Source organism: Uloborus diversus, unplaced genomic scaffold (genome assembly GCF_026930045.1).
Source record: "Uloborus diversus isolate 005 unplaced genomic scaffold, Udiv.v.3.1 scaffold_11, whole genome shotgun sequence".
NCBI lineage: Eukaryota > Metazoa > Arthropoda > Arachnida > Araneae > Uloboridae > Uloborus > Uloborus diversus.
The window spans coordinates 10,679,268-10,696,638 of record NW_026557765.1 but is presented as its reverse complement, the minus strand read 5'-3'; positions in this window follow the sequence as shown (position 1 = coordinate 10,696,638).

Here is a 17,371-nt window from a genome sequence, read left to right as displayed (position 1 = left end):
TTTACTGGAAAGTTTAAAACGTCCACATACATCCCTTTGCTTCTCATAGTCTTAATTTAACCCATTTAGGGGTTGTATTTTTTTTCTCGTCGGACTTTGTGTGCATAGTCAATTCCATTTGTCAGTTAAATAAAAAGCGTTGACTTGTTTAGCTGTGACTATTTCTGATGTCCGGAATTTCTTAAATTTTTCGAACTTAAAACTGTTCTCAAAAGAGGGTAGAGAGTCACTACATAGTTTAATAGTAATATTATTCGCCGCAAAAAGTCGCTTGTAAGCTCACCTCATGTCGCCAAAATAATTGCATCTGAAACAAACCACATCAAATGTTCATGTAATGGGGAAAAACCATCAAGTAAGAATTAAAATTATTTTGGCATGCTGTGTGATACTAATCGCTATGAACATTCATCGTTGATGCTTAACAATATCCAGCGTCGAATTTGCCGCGTCACAATGCCGCAATCCACACGTGCACCCACATCATAAGGATCACAAATGTGATCCAAATCTGCACAAGAAACATTTTTTTACTACAGACAATGACGTAACATGTGTAATTACACCACTGACAGTACCTTGTAAACTCTAAATTTGTCTATGTAAGAAACTATCGTCGCCAACAGCAAAAGATAAAGTAATTCTACTCGTGCTTTAGTACAAATAATCGTAATAGAGACCAGTACAGAGATGTGAAATAAAGTTAAAAATTAAATTAAATGTTCCACCCCGAACCAGAGTAGCCAAATTTTATGTAAACCAAAATCGACTTTTCAGCATCTGATCAAAATTATCGTACTTAAGAATGATGGGAAATTTAGTCAAACATACATTTACTATTTAAAAGTGATTTTTTAAAACATATGCCTCTCTCACTTAAAAAAGTAAAACAAATCATACGTAAAACAAAAATATCCAACGCATAAAGTAGCAACATCTTTAAATAATGCAAATAGAGCTCATGTAATAAGCTTTAATATGGAAAATGTATCAACAAAATTATAATTATTTATTTGTTTTCAAAAAGCAAAAATTAAAATTAAAAAAAAGTGAAAATAAATACATTTTATCAAACAAATCGTTTGCAGCTATACTTTCTAGTTAAATATGAAGCGCGCCGGATTTTATTTTTTCCTTGCTGCCGTAAAACACGTTTAAATAAAATTCAGGAAATAAATACATAAATAATGAAGGATTTCTTTTAAATAATAAAATGTCACCAAAAAAACATATTCTGCATTTTTCTTTTAGTGAGAAAGTAAAGCAGTTTGAGTTTCCTTACATTTTCAGTTGCCAAAAATAAAATATTTAAATTAAAATTTAAAATGGAAATTAAAAAAATGGCTATACAATAATTGCTTCAAAGTAAGCAGATTGACGATTTGAATTCATTTCTTTTGGTACCAATCATATTTATCTCTGAACTGTGTCTAAAGTTAAGTCTACGACACGGATCGGAACTTTTTTTCCTGTTTCTTGAAAATAAAAATTAAGAACCTTTTCAGAATTTTCCGCATTTTTTAAAAATTTTTGGTACCAAAAAATCAACATACTAACATACTTAACTGAGTTGAATATATTTACCTGTTCAAAAATACTCTTCAAATAGCTAAATAAAAATATGTTCTATACGTGTTCTTCATCACGAACATTTTCCTACAAAGCTTGTTTTCTACTAATCCGCATTTTAGTTTGCCATCTATAATTTACTTACGAGTTAAAATTACTCGCCGTACGCGCTAATGATAAAATATTTTGAATCTCTAAAGGAATTCTTAAAAAATCCCCTTAACCCAATTAAAAACCCTTAAATTATCTATCTATTAAATATAGCTATCTACCTATCTATCTATCTATCTTTATTCCCCGTAGGCGCTTATGTTAAAAATTTTTGAACCTATCAAAATCGAAAGAAAAATTCAAAAGGTTAATCAAATCAAAAAGTTAAATGTGGGAATAAAAGTTTTTAAAAGGGAAGTTACAGTCAGACAGGACGATAGGCACTTATTTTCCCCTATCTAAAACACTAACTTTCGAATTTTTAAATTTTCGACCATTTCTGAACCAACCAGTGCCTCACGTGACTTACGATGCGAAACATATATTTGGCTTTTTCATTCTTCCCATGAGTCCCATTCAGTATTGGAAGTAGCGCGTAGTTCTGCGTTTAATTTGAAGGCAGGTTTGAACACCATCTATTGAAAACGTGTTTTTCTCTTAATTATTATTCCGCGTAACTACAGTCATATTGTTTCACCTTTTTACCCTAAAATTGTACTGTAAAATCGAATTTGATGGTAAATTATACTGCCTACGCTGACTCGAGTACTTTTTTATCGTAAAATGTCAGGACATTTTTAACAAATTTTAGAAATAGTTCAATTCAACTTCAAACACTCTTGGCTAAATTCTAATATGCAACCACACTGTATATGTGGTTTCATTTTTATGTCACATTGGCATACAGAGAAAGTTATAACTTTCTACTAAGTTGTCTTGTTTTCATACATGCTGTAATGTAAACATGTTTGGCATTCAAATAAAAATGTTCACATTAATTTTGAAAAGGCTTTAAAAAAAATATAAATTGATTAACTTATTTGTTACTGATTTTATAACTGCAATAAATCAACACATCATTATCGTGATAATTCCTTAAAATTGCCTTAGTTTGAAACTTCCTGCCTTATTCGAATCTTCTTGCATAAACAAAGGTTCAGCCAGCTATATTGATTTAAACTTTTATTTAGTTGAAGCTTTACTTGAATGTGGTGACCGATTTCGTCACGTTTGAGTTTTAGAAATCAATGCACGGCAGAAAATTTAATTAATACATTGTTCCTTTTACCTCACAACAACAAACGCAAATAACATAAATTAATATTGAAAATAAAGTGAGATGAATATTTAAACTAACGTATGTCCCGAAGTTAGAAATTACAAAGTATATCTCGTTTTCTTCACCTCGGGAAGTTGCCTGTATCTTTTATGTAAAATCGTATTTATTTAGAAGAATCTTAATATACGTTCATGTTTAAATTTTTAATGCTTTTGCGTAAGTATAAGTCGTGTAATTTATTTTTAAATGTTTTGAAAACTCAGGGATAAATGCAAACAGATAATTTATATAATTGTTTTTAAAGGTAGAAATTTACTTTAACTTATGTTTTTAAAAGGTAGTTAATAACTGATTCTTACATTAATCAGACGTTATTGAAGTTGTATTACTAAAATTGCTTTAGTTACACGGAGTTATAAAAAAACGGAGTATAATTACGATTAAGCAAAATTAGAAAGCGGTAAAACGCGTCTATTAAATTAAATTCGTCGTAATTCTTTGAATTGAGAAACCAATTAAAAATTTAAAAAGTTGTATTTTTACTCTGCGTTATTAAAATTCATTGTTTTTATCCACGCAATGTAACTATGTAAACTGCAAGGTGTAAACAGTATAGACCTTAGCCGCAATGGATTGTTGCTTCACTGAGTTTAGGAAGGCAAAAATGTTTTTCTTGATACATTTTACCAAAAACATTACTAATCATCGTGCGTGTGTTTCCCCCCCCCCCCCCCTTTGTTTATTGTGTGTTCCTTGTAGTTGCAAGTTGGATCTAATAAATACCTTTATTAAAAAAAAACTGTATTGTCTAAGGAAAAAGTTTTGTTTTTGATATACTTTAAAACATATCTTTTAAAGAAATATTCTTTTCTTATTAATATAGTATAGCTTATTTTTGTTATTACTTACTTTATTCTAGTTTTTATTTTTTGTTCAAAGGCACAATTGGAAGATACAGTCCTGTCATTTAGATAAAGAGGAAATATTTTATTTTTAATCAGGGAAATTTAAAAAATTGACATTTATAACATTCACTCAACTACTTAAAAACATTTAGAGAAACATTTTGCATTTTAATTTAGATGACGTTAGTTATCGTCTTTCGAAGACAAGCTTTTTGAATGTACTATCAGGAGCACTGCATTGAGAGTTGGAAAAATGTTGTGTAATTTAAGATTTTGTAAAAATTAATGTAAAAATGAAAGCACACTCAAACTTAATATGTTGTATTCAGTAAATTACCGCCCATTAGCCAGGGCTAAAACAGAAATGCGTGAAATACACCGCGAGCTCAGTCATTTCCAGCCGAGGACTGCAGTTTCGTGCTTATTAGCACTCATCAGCCCGGCATAGGAAAGTGACTGAGCTGGAGATGGAAAACCTCTTAAGGAAGCCAAGAGTGCGAAACAAACTGGTAGCTAATATAAAATGGCAGACCAGGCGAGTGACCGAAGCAATGGTTCGGTTCAACTCGAAGATTGAACGCGAGGCAAGGTATATTCAGTAAATTACCGCCCATTAGCCAGGGCTAAAGCACGAAACTGCAGTCCTCGGCGGGAAATGACTGAGCTGGCGGTGTATTTCACGTATTAATATGTTGTATTTACTCTTTCGCTTGCATTAAGTAGGGGTTAACTAAAGAAAAAATATAAGCTGAAGTAGTCATATTTCGTTTCCGTAGCCAATTTCGGCCCCCTAAGTTTCTCTGATCCGGTTGGGAAAGTGTTGTGAATCTAGACCACCTCGTTGCCGTTTGGAAGAACTTATTCTAAATTCTGAAAAGATAATTTTTCGTAATAGTACTTGTAAATAGTCTTTTTAATTTATTAGAAGGTGATTATTCAGTTGTACTTAACATATTTGTTTGGGTAAGCAGCAAACTGAGTTATCTAAGTGTTTACTATGTTATATATACGTACTTCACATAGAGCAAGAAGTTGCTATATCGGCAAATATGATGTTTCTAATTTTATTACAAATATGAAGACATTTTAAAGCTGAAAAAAATAAAGTAATTTCAAAATTGATATTGTTATAATTTATAATTTCAATGCAATAGAATTTCAATGTTTTCTATTTGTTCTGATTGTAAAATATTACACTTGCCTTTGATTGTTCACAAAGCTAAAAGAAAGCTTGCAACAAGCATGCAATACAATTGTTTTGGGGATAAAAAGCTTCCTTATTCAGTTACTAAGCTTTATAGCTATAAGATCATAAAACCTTCATTTTGGTACATGAATTTCAGCATTTTCATTGAAGACGCTACGTTGATTTGCACCGTCTGAAAATAATTCCATTACATAAACGAAAATCTCTTTCATTTTACTGTAATAATCTGTGAGGTTAGGTAACTTTTCAAAAGAAAAAAAAAACCTATATTAAAAGATTTCCCATTAGTGTAGGTTACTGCAGACATACCTTTTACTTATTTCTGCTTTTACTGCGGTTGCCATTCTGGGCGACTTCTACATTCATTGGCTGTATTTAGAAAGTATTGATATTTCTTCTTCTTTTACTTACTCAATTTCCTCTTCTGGGTATTACGTCTTACGATAACATTTTCATGTACTAAGAATATGTCGACTTCCTTAATGTTGATTCTCGTTTCACTGCAGTGGACTGTCTGAGTTCCTTTTTGCAACTGGTTTTACGTCTTACCCTTCCTTCGGAGCGTTTAAGGAGTATTAACATTGTTATTATTTGTTCTTATTTAGTGTGGTTGGCGCCACATGTCGAACGGTTTTCATACTAACTCTAGATGAACAGCACGGCTTTGAAAATGTCTAATACAGTAAATCCTTATTCATCCGAATCCCGTTCTTCCGGATTTTCTGTTTATCCGAATGAAATTTCTAGATTATATATATATATATATATATATATATATATATATATATATATATATATATATATATATATTTACTTAAATGATGAGTTTTATTTATGACTAAAAAATCGCCCGTCAAGGTATGACAGGTGAAAATTGCTTCTAAATTTGAACGAATCACTTGCCTCTTTGGTTGTACTTCGACAGTTAGAATTTTAACCCTAACTCCAGTGGATGCACCTTAAACTCCAGTAGATAGCGTTCATTGTTGACAGCTTTTTCGTTTCTTCATTCTCCTAAAATGCCAGTCTTACCAGTAAAACAGTTAAGATACCGCATCCAATTTCACCTCGTCACAATAAAGCATTTCCCTGCATGTCAAACATTACCAAAACATATTATCAAATTATCATGCCGTGGAGCGAGGTTCATTGTTGATGACGTCAGGAGCATTACTCGATCATTCGCTATTATATATATGAGTTTAGTCCAAGAACGCAAACCATAAATGTGCCAAATATTCGCTTTTATTTTTATTGCTATTACAACTCTTGCATAAGTTTAACAATAAATACGTAATAACAGTCTAACTAACAACGTTTCGCTAATTAAAGCGTCAATCGAGCACAACTGCAGCTGAACTATTAATAATAAAGTGTTTGATTGAAACAGTTCTATGTAATTTTGCTACCAAGCATTGTTTCGATTGCCCTCGGTCCCTTAGAGCAGGAATGTAAATGAAGAGAGCAAGTCCAATTATTGACTTAGCAAAAGCTAACCTAAGGACCCTAAGTCACGTGACTCAACATCGACGAATGGTTGGCACGTTTTGCGTGAAACAAGCGAAGGAAACCTGTTTTCTTCCAATGATTTGCTTTGAAATATATCACGTGACTTGGAGTCTGGGTTTCATTAATGAAAGTCTTCACCCCCTTCATTTTAATTTTTCTTAATGCTCGGCCCCAGTTAGTCCGGATAAACGAAGTTGTAGTGTAATTTATAAAAAGAGATTTTACAAGTATTACTTGGAAATTTGGATAACTAACTATACAATCAGTTTAGTAGCATTTCTTCCATTTTATATTAAGAGGTAAAATAAATCTTATATCATAGAAGTAAGGCGGATTAAGTTAGAGAAACATTGTCTCAAAGTTCTATTAAAAGACTACTTGTTATTACTTAAAATACACCGCCAGCTCAGTTATTCCATCCGAGAACTGCAGTTTCGTGCTTTTTAGCACTCATCAGCCCGGAATAGGAATCACATGACCTGGAGGCGTAAAATCTCTTAGGGGAGCCAAGAGAGCCAAACAAACTGGTAGCTCATGCAGAATTAGCAAACCAGATGAGCGACCGCAACAATGGTGTGGTTCAACTCAAAGATTGATGGCAAAGCTAAGGTATTTTGTAGTAAGTTACAGCCCTAAGGCCAGGGCTAAGGCAGAAATACTTAAAAGGCACCACTAGCTCAGTTATTCCATCCGGGGACTGCAGTTTCGTGCTTTTTAGCACTCATCAGCCCGGAATAGGAATCACATGAGCTGGAGGCGGAAAATCTCTTAAGGGAGCCAAGAGAGCCAAACAAACTGGTAGCTAATTCAGAATTAGCAAACCAGCTGAGCGACCGCAACAATGGTGCGGTTCAACTCAAAGATTGATGGCAAAGCTAAGGTATTTTGTAGTAAGTTACCGCCCTAAAGCAAGGGCTAAGGCAGAAATCAATTCCAATTGATTCCTATTCCGGGCTGATGAGTGCTAAAAAGCACGAAACTGCAGTCCTCGGATGGAATAACTGAGCTGGCAGTGTATTTTAAGTATTTCTGCCTTAGCCCTGGCTTTAGGGCGGTAACTTACTACAAACTACATGTTATTATTGCCAACTGCATTATTTTAATGTACTTAGAAAGTATTGAATTAGTTGACGTTTGACGTTTTCCCTCGCTTCAGTGCGATTGGAGTCGTGGGTCTCTTTACCCTTAGTGGTTTCACAATACTTGTAGTAAAGTGGATGCACCAAATTAAGCCATGTAAACCAATAAGACCAAACTCCCAGTTTCCTATGTTCAGTGGTGATAAAAAAAATTGCATCACCCTCGCATTTTCACAACAATGGGATCATGTGAGAAGTTTTGGTCGACCGATTAACGATGAATGTATGTGAACTTCTGCAAAACTTATGAAATAAACATTTAACAGCAGGGATCCGATAATTGTTTACGTAGATCGGGGCTGTTTCCGGGCCAAGGCAAACTGCTGACCCCATGCTCATTTTTCCATTTCTGAACCTGCGTGTGAGTTTAGAGAAAAAAAAATGGCTTAACCCCATGTCAATTTAAGGCTAATGGCAGGATAAAGGTTTTTAAATTGTTACTTACCAGTTTTGCCCTATGGCACGGAGCAGAATCATCCTGGAAAATGACGTTTGGAACTGAAGTTAAGTGATCCTGTGAAGTAGGAAGCAATTTCTCCTCCAAAATGCCAACTTACGACTGAGCGTTTACTGTTCCTTGCACAAAGTGAAGCCCACCAACTCCTTGATCAGAAATACATCCCCAAATCATCTGGGATTTGGGATGCTTGACTGTGTGTTGAATGCAGTCGGGATGACATTCCCTCTCTTTTGCGGCCCGGGTAATGCAATTTTTTTTACCACCACTGTAGAATAGCAAAAACTCGCTAGATCGTAACTTTATCGTCATGAGATAGACAAAATGTTAAGGAACACATGTTTTAAAAAAGGTCAGTTCCCCCATTTTACGTCAAACTGCTGCCAAACTAAATTTTAACTTAAATGTCCGAATATTTTTTTCTTCTAATTCTTATGAATCATTTGATGAAAGTAAAAAAAAAAAAAAAAAGTGGATCCAATTTAATCATATTAAGCCATGAACCGTAGATTGGCATTATTTGGTGCACAAACCTTAAATAATTTTAATGAAGATTACTATAATGAAAAACATTGAAAAAAGGGAAAGCATCGCATTCTACAGTAACAAGACTTTTTGCGATCATTAATGGAGTTGATGAAAAATAGTGTCATTTTTACAAGCGTTCCTTTTCAAATCGTAAAAGTACATCTGTTATTATAATTGGTGAAAAGCTTTACACTTTCACTAAGCATAATTCTTCAAGCAGGTAACCACTGACCTGTGTCAATCTGTTCAATGGTGTGGTTAAATTAACAATTAAGCAAACGCTTAAACAATATTTTGTTTAATAATAACAACACAAACACCAAAAGTTACGCAGTATGTTTAAATTTCAATATATTTTTTTTCAAACTGCGATTTACGTACAGCCTAGTACTGAAATGTGCACTATCAATGTATTTTTTCTTCGTAAATTGTGTGTCACGTTTGAAGTATTTTTGTAATTAAGCTTTTAACCAGGTTACGGTCAATGTAAAACAATCTATTTTACGTGCATTATGCTTATGCTATCTTCTTGATTTTTAATTAGACAAATCAAGGTTACCTAACGTCTTTCATAAAAATATCTTCGCTTAGATGCAATCATCTAACTCTTATAAATCTTTACTAATAATAAAGCTGAAAGTCTGTCTGGATGTCTGGATCTCTCTCTGTCAGGATCTCTGTGACGTGCGTAGTGCCTAGATCGTTCGGCCGAGTTTCGTGAAATTTGTCACAGAATTAGTTTATAGCATGGGGTGTGCACCTCGAAGCGATTTTTCGAAAATTCGAGTTTTTTTTTCTATTCCAATTTTAAGAACTTTTCACCGAGAAAATTATCACAACGTGGGCGAGTAAATTACCAAATTATCATAACGTGGAACCGTAACATTGGCAAGCATAGCAAATTAGCGAGAAATTCATCATGCATTATTTGTAAATATACAGGTGAACCAAATAACCTTTTCATTTTCTACTACGGGCTAAGCAGTGCGGATATCACTAGTTATTCATAAAGAAGAATCGAGAGGCTTTAGTTATTTATTTATTTTTTGGTAATTTTGAAGGAGCACGACGGAAGTAATCACATTAAACAATGTAAGGAGTTCCAGCATTTTTCAAGAGTTTAATTTCCTTGAAACCATAAATCTTAAAATAGAAAGTTTTTTAAATCTTTAAAGTGATACTAAGAAAATCAATGATGGGTGTGAAACAGGAGTGAACTCAAAGTGTTGTAAAAGCTTTATTTCTACATAAATGGATACTAAACTTTTCACTGTAAATACTTAATGACTTTGTACTTCATTTCTCATTCTTGTTACATTTAAAAACATTTCCATTTTACTTTTATGTAGCGAAATTACTGTTGACAAAAGTTGACCCTTAAGTTAATTAAACAAGGAAATTTTAATAAATCAGTCTTTCAGTGAAAATTCATTAATAATACAAGTACGTCTCTGCAACATTGTAAGCCGATTTGGGGATCTAATTTTTTTCATTAAAATGAACTGTTTTATGGGACAACTAATACTTAAATTGCTGAAACTAATTGAAGATATTCATCCTGACTTTGAGAAAGCTTCTTTTGAAGTAGATGCTATGAAAACAATCCTTTCTTATTGATAACTTTAAAACAAATGATCAACAATTTTTTCAATAAAATTATGGAAAAAAAAAAAAAAATTAGGTATGTCTCGTATCTAAAAGTACGCATGGGACTCGTGTAATATCCCAAACTAAGAGAACCAACATGGGGTACCAAATCTCTGTCATTGTTGAATTCTTAGTTACTACTAAGAATGCATTCAGCGAAGAATAAGTTTTATCCAATTATATAGAATTACAATATGGATACATATTTTAGTCTATGCATTTAATAATGCCAGAAATAGGTAATTAACACTAGAAAGACGGAGGGGCCTGTGTGGCCCCTCGCGTAATTTGTTGTTTAATAACTCGGATAATATCTAACGGAACTTAATGGAATTTTCTGACTTTTCATTATATGACACTATTTGAATGCTTGTTTAATCATTTAATCATTCGCCTCATAGTACTGTTAATATTGATCCTTATACCTAGAAAGACGGGAGGGGCCACAGTGGCCCCTAAGCATTTTGACAATTAAAAAATTTATTTTTTTCCTTTCTCCTAATTGTTGCAGCATAAAAAAATGACATTCACTCTAGTTCAACCTGTAACTTCCTCTTTATGCAGCCGGTTGGATATCCAAATGCTATAAATAGTACCGACTGCTTACCATCCTAACGGTGGCCATTGCTCTTAGAAAGGAAAACTAATTCAACATTTTGCCCAGTATAGAGAGAAAAACTAAAAATAATTAAGTACTAAGTTTTTATTTAGTCATGAAAGAAGGTGTATCAGGCATGTGGACTCCCTCAGGGAGAATTTCTAAAAGAATTCACTCCAAAAATGGGTAGGGGCCACACTGGCCCCTTCAGTCTTTCTAGGTATACAGAAAATGTCAGTCGTTCTAGTGTTAAGATTGAATTATTATCTATTCTAGCATGAAAAGCATATTTCTGCTATCATTTTATTCTTCTTACAACTGTTTTTGGATGAAAGTACCCGTTTTGTCCAACAGCATTTACCATAAATTTTGTACTTAGCTATAACAGCAATATTGTATTTATTTAAATTCTGAAATTAAAAAAAAAAGTTTTATTATTTTTTTTAAAAAAAAAGAAAGGAAAGGACACGCCATTACGAGCAACACTGCTTTCCTGGTGGAAAAAAATTAAAAATAAAGTGAAAAAAGAAAAAAAAATAATTTGAATTTTGTCATCTTGGATTCAAATTATGTTTTTCGCAATCACGAGTGTGTGTGTATATGCAAGCGTGTGTGTTTGTGGGTGGAAGGTATGTGTGTGTGTGTAGGCATTTGTGTCTGTGTGCAGGCATGAGTGTGAGGATAGTTGTGTGTATGTGTGTAGGTGTGTGGGGGGTATGTGTATGTGTGTGTAGGCATATGTGTTTGTGTCTGTGTGTAGGCATGAGTGTGTGGGTAGTTGGGTGTATGTGAGTGTGTAGGTGTGTGTTTGTGTGTGTATGTGAGTGTGTATGTGTGTAGGTGTATGTATGTGTGTGTAGGTGTCTATATGTATATGTGTGTAGAAGCGTGTATGTATGCGTGTAAGTGTAGGATGTTGACGAAACCTGGAGACGACTTTCGCTAGAGGTGCAGCATCGTGAGGAACCGGTCGACGGTGATGGTGCGGAGGGTGCTGGTGGGAAAAATCAAAGGAACGTCAAAAACAGTCAAATGAAAGCAATAAGCAATCGAGATTGCTCAATAAATCATACTTATTTGTATTTTTTTTAGTTGTTAAATTTCCAATTCTATGTAATTTAAACCTCTTGAAATTAATGTCATGGAAAAACTAGTATGTTGTGGCCATCACGAAACTTTCTTCTATATTTTTCTTTTTTTTTCTAATCCCTCCCCATGCTTGAGGAGGAAGCAATATTCCCAACAAAAACAAAATTACACATGCAAAAACTTGACGACTATCCCAATGTCTGAATTATTGCAAAAGCAAAGCAAAGAGCGAAAATTGAAAGTTATTTTAAAAGCCTTGCTTGAAATAATTACAAATATTTTATTTGTTAACAAACATAAGATGGCAACAGTTAAAAATTTTAAATCATTGAGCATAGACTAATAATAAGAGTAGACCGAGCTATGGCAACCCTTTTGCTGCTCATAAACCAAACCATGTGACTGGTGGATATCCTAGCAACAGCGGGTGTTAATCGTAGCAGACGATCAACGCAAGCGCGAAATAAAATAAATAGAATTGATGGAACACGGAAGAATGATCTTTTATGGAGTCCGATTTGTAAATTTGTTATTCTAAGTTGTAAATATTTTGTTAATATAGGGAGTTTTTCGTTTAGATAGCATTGTGCATTTTCTTTAGTCAATTTCAATAACTCTCTAAGCAATAAAAGATGCAAGCGACCAAGAAGAATCGGCAAACGGTAAGATTTTTACCTACAGTTTCAATTTAAGATACCGATTAGTACATTTTTGCGTTAACGCAAAACGTTTACGCCATTTCGTTCACGCCAACGCTGACAGCTCCATATGAAATAAAAGTTACCGAAAACTGATCAAAAACTATTACTAATGTCAAAATAATGCATAACTAAAAGAAAAACAGTTCAATCTCTGCACCTGGAAGTTTTTTTTAATGAAAACACATTGTCTTAAAATACATGTCGAGTGGAAAACTATAGATAATGCTGCCATCTAGCAACCATGCTGCCAAAGTCTTCGCCAAGCCCTTCCACTAGTCACATGATACATCTATGAACCAATTTTCTTTATCAGTAAGAATGAGAAAGCTCGGTCTACTCTTATTATTAGTCTATGTCATTGAGATAATATTTCCTATCATTTCCATACAATTACTAGTATGTTGTGGCCATCACGAAACTTTCTTCTATATTTTTCCTTTTTCTGATCCCTCCCCATGCTTGACGAGGAAGCAATATTCCCAACAAAAACAAAATGACACATGCAAAAACTTGACGACTATCCCAATGTCTGAATTATTGCAAAAGCAAAGCAAAAAGCGAAAATTGAAAGTTATTTTAAAAGCCTTGCTTGAATTAATTACAAATATTTTATTTGTTAACAAACATAAGATGGCAACAGTTAACAATTTTAAATCATTGAGATAATATTTCCTATCATTTCCATACAATTAAAATCACGAGAAATACGCAGACGACAATCTATTACGATTTATCTTTCTTATTGTTGCATTAATAAAAATATTTTTTATTCGCAAAAAAAAAAAAAAAAAAAAAAAATCAACACCTCTTGGAGCGATCGTCGTCAAAATAGAACCAAAGCCTGTTTACATATGGATTCACATAAATTCCAAATTTCAACCAGAACGTAGCATTACTTCTTGAGATAGGGCACTCAAAATGGAAAAAAGAACGGGTGATTGCGCTACCCCCCCTTTTAGCTGTTGACACAAAACTAAAATCAGTTCTTATACCCACTAAGGGCTACTTGCCGATAAATTTTTCTTTCATTCCGTTCATTATTTCTTGAGATACAGCAGTCACAATTGACGACAAAAAACGTTCTACAGCTCAACCCCCGTTTGAGTTATTGACACCAAAATTGAATCAGCACCTGTTCCTGTTAATACCAACATATGGACCAAATTTTGTTTGATTCCGCCAGTAACTTCCTGAGGAATAGCAAGCACGGGTAACTCGAAAAACGTCCCATTGCTCCACCCCCCCTTGGAGGAATTCGCGCCAAAAACTAATGGGCACAAGTTCACATAGGAGCACATATGTGTACTAAATTTCGTTCGATTTCATGCGGTAGTTTTTGTTGTAGAGCGGCCACAAAAAACTGGTCACACACAGACGTGACACACATACATACACACACACACACACATACATACATACACACACACACACATACATACATACACACACACACACACAGAGACAGACAGACATTTTCCCAAAAATGGTCGAAATGGACTCAGCACACCTCAAAACGTTCGAATCCGTCAAAATTCGAAAATTTGCACGAATCCAATATTTTCTTCTATATATTAGATATAGAAGAAAGTAAAAATCACGAGAAATACGCAGACGACAATCTATTACGATTTATCTTTCTTATTGTTGCATTAATAAAGCTATTTTTATTCGCAAAAAAAAAAAAAAAAAAAAAAAAAATCAACACCTCTTGGCGCGATTGGCGTCAAAATTGAACCAAAGCCTGTTTACGTATGGATTCACATATATTCCAAATTTCAACCAGAACGTAGCATTACTTCTTGAGATAGGGTACTCACAATGGAAAAAAAGAACGGGTGATTGCGCTACCCCCCTTTTTAGCTGTTGACACCAAAATAAAATCAGCTCTTATACCCACTAAGGGCTACTTGCCTATAAATTTTTCTTTCATTCCGTTCATTATTTCTTGAGATACAGCAGTCACAATTGACGACAAAAAAACGTTCTATAGCTCAACCCCCGTTTGAGTTATTGACACCAAAATTGAATCAGCACCTGTTCCTGTTAATGGCAACATATGGACCAAATTTTGTTTGATTCCGCCAGTTACTTCCTGAGGAATAGCAAGCACGCGTAACTCAAAAAACGTCCCATTGCTCCACCCCCCCTTGAAGTAATTCGCGCCAAAAACCAATGGGCACAAGTTCACATACGGGCACATATGTGTACCAAATTTCGTTCGATTTCATGCGGTAGTTTTTGCTGTAGAGCGGCCACAAAAAACTGGTCACACACAGACGTGACACACATGCATACACACACGCATACATACATACACACACACACACAGACAGACAGACATTTTCCAAAAATAGTCGAAATGAACTCAGCACACCTCAAAACGTTCGAATCCGTCAAAATTCGAAATTCGAAAATTTGCACGAATCCAATACATTCTTCTATATATTAGATATAGAAGAAAGTAATAAACACACAATTTCTACATTATTCTGACAAAAGCTAAGCTAAAATTCTCCCTAATTCTTTTTTTGAAATATTAATCCTATGTATATTTCTTAATAACTTCCTGACAGCTGAATTGAATTAAACGAATTCTATTTCAAATATTTTGTTTTACTAAAAGAAGCAATTTAACTTTTTAAAGCATTAAACATTGTAGATGACGTCGAAGTATTATCCTTAACATTTTCGTCTTAAAGAGATTTTTTTGCATTTTCAGAGAGTTCTAGAGAAATGGATAATACTATAATTTATTGAATTTAATAAATTTTAGGTATTAAGACTTATTATATTCAGCAATTCTTTCAGCATGAAAATACATTTTTTGTTAAAATTCTCCAATCCAATTTATAATTTAAATATTATAATTTTAATATTAATCACATAAACACTGCAGTTCTCATACGTGTTGTTTTAAGTTTATTTTTCATAATATTAATATTTATGCAGCGAAAGAGCACTATTTAAATTGAATTTCCTTTTATGTTTGCAAAAGCAAAGCGTTTGGGAAGTTGATGTTGAAGAGAAATTTTATCCAAAGATGTTTATAAAAGAGAAGCGTCAGGAACATTTTTATAATTATTATTTTTTTATTTACTTTGTGACTTAAATAACCAAACATTACTTATGAAACATAATATATAGAAAAGTCATGAAAATTGTATACATTTACGTGTTATTTTCTAGTTAAGCTTGAGACAATATTTTGCATGGTTAATATTTTACTATGTCCCTAGAGCTCGTGCTCTTACAACACCTGAATATTTAATTTCTTAAAATAAAAAAATAAATAAATTTAGCTTACATTGCGATTAAAAATGCGTAACAGAAGCGTGAAAACCATGTAGGAAAATATGAAAAAAAAAAATGATGTGAACCCAACAGTACTTACTTTTTACGCCTCTTCAATAATTGATATTTCTGAATAACACAAAAGTTTGGTTGCGTGTAGTTATGTTTGAAAGTCAGACGCAAAACGTTTTAAATAAACACTTCTTATTTACTTTCTCACCCCTAAAAAAGTATGTTGTACAGGGTCTTACGTTTTAACCTGCAAAACCTCTTTTTTTTACAACCGTTAGTCTTAGAATAATACTTCCAATTGCAAAAATGTTCAAAATCAGATACAGAGTTAAGGTATTGAAAATTTGAAGAAAAAATAAAAATGAGTCAAAAAATACAAAATTTAACTTTTTGTACGGGCCCCAGGTCCCCTAACTTAAATTTAGTTAAATAATCTCCATTAAAAAAACAATTCCAACACAAAAAAGTTTGAAATTAGTACAAACCAATGTTCACCGAGATATGAAATGCAGCATTTTGTGACTTTACACTCGCCGTCAACAACACCAATTGGAGAGCAATATGGCAGTTAACAAGTGTCTAAAATTATATGTGTAGTGAGTGGTTTTTCAAATTGTTCGAGGTTTTGCAGTTGTTTTTGCGTTTTAATGCATAGCATTTGCATGAATTTTTGAATAGCAATAAAAAATATAAATACAATTTTTTTTTACTAAGACAACCTGTCATTTTTCTGAAAGGGCGATGAGTTCCAATCTTATCTTTCGAACAGTCCCTTAAAATTTTGAACTGGAATATCTCCTTGAGTTTTGGTTGCACGAATGTCAAGCTTTTTGTGTTAGCAATAGTTTTCAATGGAGATTATTACTCTAAATATATAAGTTAGGAGACCTAGGGCCCATATAAAAAGTTTAGTTTTGTATTGTTTGCCTTTTTATTTTCGCTTCAAACTTTCAATACCTTAACTCCGCATCTGATTTTGAACATTTTTGGAAAATCTTCGGCATCTCAGACTTGTTTGCGAAAATAGAGGTTTTGCAGGTTACGGAACACCCTGTATATAGAGAAGGGCGCGTTCAATTACAAAGTGTGGTGGTTTTGTTAGCATCTGAAAACTGAATTTGTGAATACAAAAGACGAAAACCTAGATGAAACGTACAAAATAAAATCAAATATAAAATGTAATAATAGTGTCTTAGAGTGAACAGAAAAACATTTCAAGCACTTAACATCTAGTTTGTAGCAAAACAATGCTTAAAAGAGTTTTACAGTTTAATATTGCAGATGTTGAGAACTCAGACGTTGGCTACACAGATGCTGCTACATGTTAACAATATCATTAAACTGAAACTGTCTTCGACCTATTTTTGTCACGACTTTACAAGTGTTTGCAAGTTATCGCTAAATTTAAATCAGTACTCGAAAACATGAGCTTGGTTTTTAATCTAGGTA